The sequence below is a fragment of the Arachis ipaensis genome, chromosome B5 (assembly GCF_059453495.1).
Source record: "Arachis ipaensis isolate K30076 ecotype BB chromosome B5, ASM5945349v1, whole genome shotgun sequence".
Classification (NCBI taxonomy): domain Eukaryota; kingdom Viridiplantae; phylum Streptophyta; class Magnoliopsida; order Fabales; family Fabaceae; genus Arachis; species Arachis ipaensis.
In genome coordinates this window covers 123,599,482-123,604,577 of record NC_142440.1, presented here as the reverse complement: position 1 = coordinate 123,604,577, position 5,096 = coordinate 123,599,482, and the positions used below count along the sequence as shown (strand labels likewise).

The window sequence follows — 5,096 nt, the reverse complement described above, 5'->3', positions numbered from 1 at the left end:
TGTCCACATCAATCACAGCTCTTGCTGTGGCTAGGAAGGGTCTTCCAAGGATGATGGATTCATCCTCATCCTTCCCAGTGTCTAGGATTATGAAATCAGCAGGGATGTAAAGGCCTTTAACCTTTACTAGCACGTCCTCTACTTGTCCATAAGCCTGTTTTCTTGAGTTGTCTGCCATCTCCAGTGAGATTCTGGTAGCTTGCACCTCAAAGATTCCAGTTTCTCCATTACAGAGAGTGGCATGAGATTTATCCCTGATCCAAGGTCACATAGAGCCTTCTCAAAGGTCATGGTGCGTATGGTACAAGTTATTAAGAACTTTCCAGGATCCTGTTTCTTCTGAGGCAATCTCAGTTGATCCAGATCACTTAGTTAATTGATGAGCAAGGGAGGTTCATCTTCCAAAGTCACATTACCAAATAATTTGGCATTCAGCTTCATGATTGCACCAAGGTACTTGGCAACTTGCTCTTCAGTAACATCTTCATTCTCTTCAGAAGAAGAATACTCATCAGAGCTCATGAATGGCATAAGGAGGTTCAATGGAATCTCTATGGTCTCTAGATGAGCCTCAGATTCCTTTGGTTCCTCAGAGGGAAACTCCTTATTGATCACTGGATGTCCTAGGAGGTCTTCCTTACTGGGATTCACGTCCTCTGCCTCCCTTGTAGGTTCGGCCATGATGGTTAAATCAATGGCCTTGCACTCTCTTTTTGGATTCTCTTCTGTATTGCTTGGGAGAGTACTAGGAGGGGTTTCAGTGACTCTTTTACTCAGCTGGCCCACTTGTGCCTCCATATTTCTAATGGAGGACCTTGTTTCATTCATGAAACTTAAAGTGGCCTTAGATAGATCAGAGACTATATTTGCCAAGCTAGATGGATTCTGCTTAGAACTCTCTGTCTTTTGCTGAGTGGACGATGGAAAAGGCTTGCTATTGCTAAATCTGTTTCTTCCACCATTGTTAAAACCTTGTTGAGGCTTTTGTTGATCCTTCCATGAGAAATCTGGATGATTTCTCTATGAGGGATTATAGGTGTTTTCATAGGGTTCACCCATGTAATTCACCTCTGCTATTGCAGGGTTCTCAGGATCATAAGCTTCTTCTTCAAAAGAGGCCTCTTTAGTACTATTGGATGATTCCTTCAATCCATTCAGACTCTGAGAAATCATATTGACTTGCTGAGTCAATATTTTATTCTGAGCCAATATGGCATTCAGAGTATCAATTTCAAGAACTCCCTTCCTTTGAGGCGTCCCATTATTTACAGGATTCCTTTCGGAAGTGTACATGAACTGGTTATTTGCAACCATGTCAATGAGTTCTTGAGCTTCTGCAGGCGTTCTCTTTAGGTGAATGGATCCACCTGTAGAATGGTCCAGTGACATCTTTGATAGCTCAGACAGACCATCATAGAATATATCCAGGATGGTCCATTCTGAAAGCATGTCAGAAGGACACTTTTTGGTCAGTTCCTTGTATCTCTCCCAAGCTTCATAGAGGGATTCACCTTCCTTTTGTCTGAAGGTTTGAACATCCACTCTAAGCTTACTAAGCTTTTGAGGAGGAAAGAACTTGGCTAAGAAGGTCGTGACCAGCTTATCCAAAGAGTTCAGGCTATCTTTAGGTTGAGAGTCCAACCATACTCTAGCTCTGTCTCTTATAGCAAACGGGAAAAGCATAAGCCTGTAGACCTCGGGATCAACCCCATTGGTCTTAACAGTATCACAGATCTACAAGAATTCAGTTAAGAACTGAAAAGGATCTTCAGATGGAAGTCTATAAAACTTGCAGTTCTGTTACATTAGAGAAATTAATTGAGGTTTCAGCTCAAAATTGTTTGCTCTAATGACAGGGATTGAGATGCTTCTTCTATGTAAATTGGAATTAGGTGCAGTAAAGTCACCAAGCATCTTCCTTGCATTGTTATTATTTTCGGCCATGTCTTCTTTTTCTAAATTCTCTGTAAGGTTTTCTCTGGATTGTTGTATTTTAGCTTCTCTTAGTTTCTTCTTCAGAGTCCTTTCAGGTTCAGGGTCTGCTTCAACAAGAATGTTCTTGTCCTTGCTCCTGCTCAATGAAAAAGAAGAGAACACAAAAGAAAATATGGAATCCTCTATGTCACAGTATAGAGATTCCTTTATGTGAGTAGAAGAAGATAAGAATAAAAGAAGAGAAATTCGAACACCAAGAGGAAGAGAGGGTTCGAATTTTGAGATGAAGAGAAGTGTTAGTAAATAAATAAATAAATAAATAAATAATTAGAAGGAGATGAGAGAGAGAAGAATTCGAAAATTTAAATAAATAAAATAAAAATATTCTAAAATTAAAGTTAAAATTCGAAAATTAAAATTGAAATCAAATTAAATTAAAAATTAAAACAATTGGATAGAAAAAAGGAAATTTTGAAAAAGAGGGAAGGGATTTTCGAAAATTAGAGAGTGAGTTAGTTAGGTAGTTTTGAAAAAGATAAAAATCAAGCAAAAAGTAAAGTGGTTAATTGAAAAAGATTTGAAAATCAAATTTTGAAAAAGATAAGAAGTTAAAAAAAGATTTTGAAATCAAATTTTGAAAAAGATGTGATTGAAATTTAAAAAGATGTGATTGAAACAAAAAGATAGGATTGATTGAAAAAGATTTGAAAAAGAAATTTAAAAAGATTTGATCTTGAAAATTAAAGTTGATTACTTGACTAACAAGAAACAAAAAGATTTGATTTTAAAATTTAAAGATTGAACCTTTCTTATTAGGCAAGTAACAAACTTAATATTTTTGAATCAATCACATTAATTGTTAGCATTAATTTCGAAAACATGAAATAAAAATAAGAAAAAGATTTTGAAAATTAATTTGAAATTTTCGAAAATTATGAAAAAAAAATGAAAAAGATTTGATTTTTGAAAAAGATTTGAAAAAGATAAGGTTTTTAAATTGAAAATTTGACTTGACTCATAAGAAACAACTAAATTTTAAAAAGTTTTGAAAAAGTCAACTCAAATTTTCGAAATTTATGAGTGAAATAAGGGAAAGATATTTTTTTGATTTTTGAATTTTTAATGATGAAAGAGAAAAACACAAAATTGAAACAAATCATGAAAATTATGAATCAAAACATGTGATGCATGCAAGAATACTATGAATGTCAAGATGAACACCAAGAACACTTTGAATGTCAACATGAACACCAAGAACTTATTTTTGAAAATTTTGAAGAAAGGAAAAATATGCAAGACACCAAACTTAAAAATTTTTATTCTTTAGATATTAATGTTTCAAGAATACATATGAGAAATAAGAAAAAACACAAAACAAGAAAATATGAAGATCAAACAAGAAGACTGGCCAAGAACAACTTCAAGATCATGAAGAATGCAATGCATGAAATTTTCGAAAATAATTTTTAGAAAATTAAAAGGATGCAATTGACACCAAACTTAAAAATTTGACTCTAGACTCAAACAAGAAACAAAAAAAAAATAGTTTTGATTTTTTTTATTTTGTTAATTTTTTTTGTTTTTTTGAAAATTATTTTGGGAAAAACGAAAAAAGAAGAAAAATTTTTTTGTATTTTTCGAAAATAAGAAATAAAAAGCTTAAAATTAAAATAAAATTACCTAGTCTGAGCAACAAGATGAATCGTCTGTTGTCCAAACTCGAACAATCCCCGGCAACGGCGCCAAAAACTTGGTGCGCAGAATCGTAATCATTCCTTCCTTGGTAACGGCGCTAAAAATTCAATACGCCCGTTCATGTTCTTAATTCTATTTCACAACTTCGTACAACTAACCAGCAAGTGCACTGGGTCGTCCAAGTAATAAACCTTACGTGAGTAAGGGTCGATCCCACGGAGATTGTCGGCTTGAAGCAAGCTATGGTCACCTTGTAAATCTCAGTCAGGCGGATTCAAATGTATTAAGAGATTATAGTGTACTAAAAGATAATTAAAATAGGATAGAGATACTTATGTAATTCATTGGTGAGAATTTCAGATAAGCGTATAGAGATGCTTTCGTCCCTCTGAATCTCTGCTTTCCTGCTGTCTTCATCCAATCACTCCTATTCCTTTCCATGGCAAGCTGTATGTTAGGCATCACCGTTGTCAATGGCCACCTGTCCTCTCAGTGAAAATAGTCCAATGCGCTGTCACTGTATGGCTAATCATCTGTCGGTTCTCGATCATACTGGAATAGGATCCATTGATCCTTTTGCGTCTGTCACTACACCCAGCACTCGCGAGTTTGAAGCTCGTCACAGTCATTCAATCCCTGAATCCTACTCGGAATACCACAGACAAGGTTTAGACTTTCCAGATTCTCAAGAATGGCCGTCCATGGGTTCTAACTTATACCACGAAGACACTAATAACTCGGACTCGGTCCCCTGTATTAGATATCCAAGAGATATCCATTCAATCTAAGGTAGAATGGAAGTGGTTGTCAGGCACGCGTTCATAAGTTGAGAATGATGATGACTGTCACGATCATCACATCCATCATATTGAAGTGCGAATGAATATCTTAGAAGCGGAATAAGTTGAATTGAATAGAAAAATAGTAGTACTTTGCATTAATCTTTGAGGAACAGCAGAGCTCCACACCTTAAGCTATGGTGTGTAGAAACTCTACCGTTGAAAATACATAAGTGATAAATGTTCAGGCATGGCCGAATGGCTAGCCCTCAAAACGTGATCAAAGGATCAAAAGATAATCTAAAGATGAAACTAAAGATGTTCTAAAGATGTAAATACAATAGTAAAAAGTCCTATTTATACTAAACTAGTTACTAGGGTTTACAGAAATAAGTAAATAGTGCAGAAATCCACTTTCGGGGCCCACTTGGTGTGTGCTTAGGCTGAGCATTGAGCTTTACACGTGTAGAGGTCTTCCTTGGAGTTAAACGCCAGTTTGTAACCTGTTTTTGGCGTTTAACTCCACTTTGCAACCTGTTTCTGGCGTTTAACTCTAGAATGCAGCATGGAACTCGCGTTGAACGCCAGTTTGCGTCATCTAAACTCGGGCAAAGTATGGACTATTATATATTGCTGGAAAGCCCTGGATGTCTACTTTCCAACGCAATTGAGAGCGTGCCATTTGGA

The 5,096-nt window shown here is 35.8% G+C and overlaps 1 non-coding gene across 1 annotated transcript; it reads left to right on the top strand.

Moving 5' to 3' along the window:
• Positions 1-1,443: 1,443 nt before the first annotated feature.
• LOC148565649 (small nucleolar RNA R71) lies at positions 1,444-1,551 on the top strand. The gene has a single exon (XR_015885410.1). It is a non-coding gene; the product is annotated as a small nucleolar RNA R71 (small nucleolar RNA).
• The last annotated feature ends 3,545 nt before the right edge of the window (positions 1,552-5,096 follow it).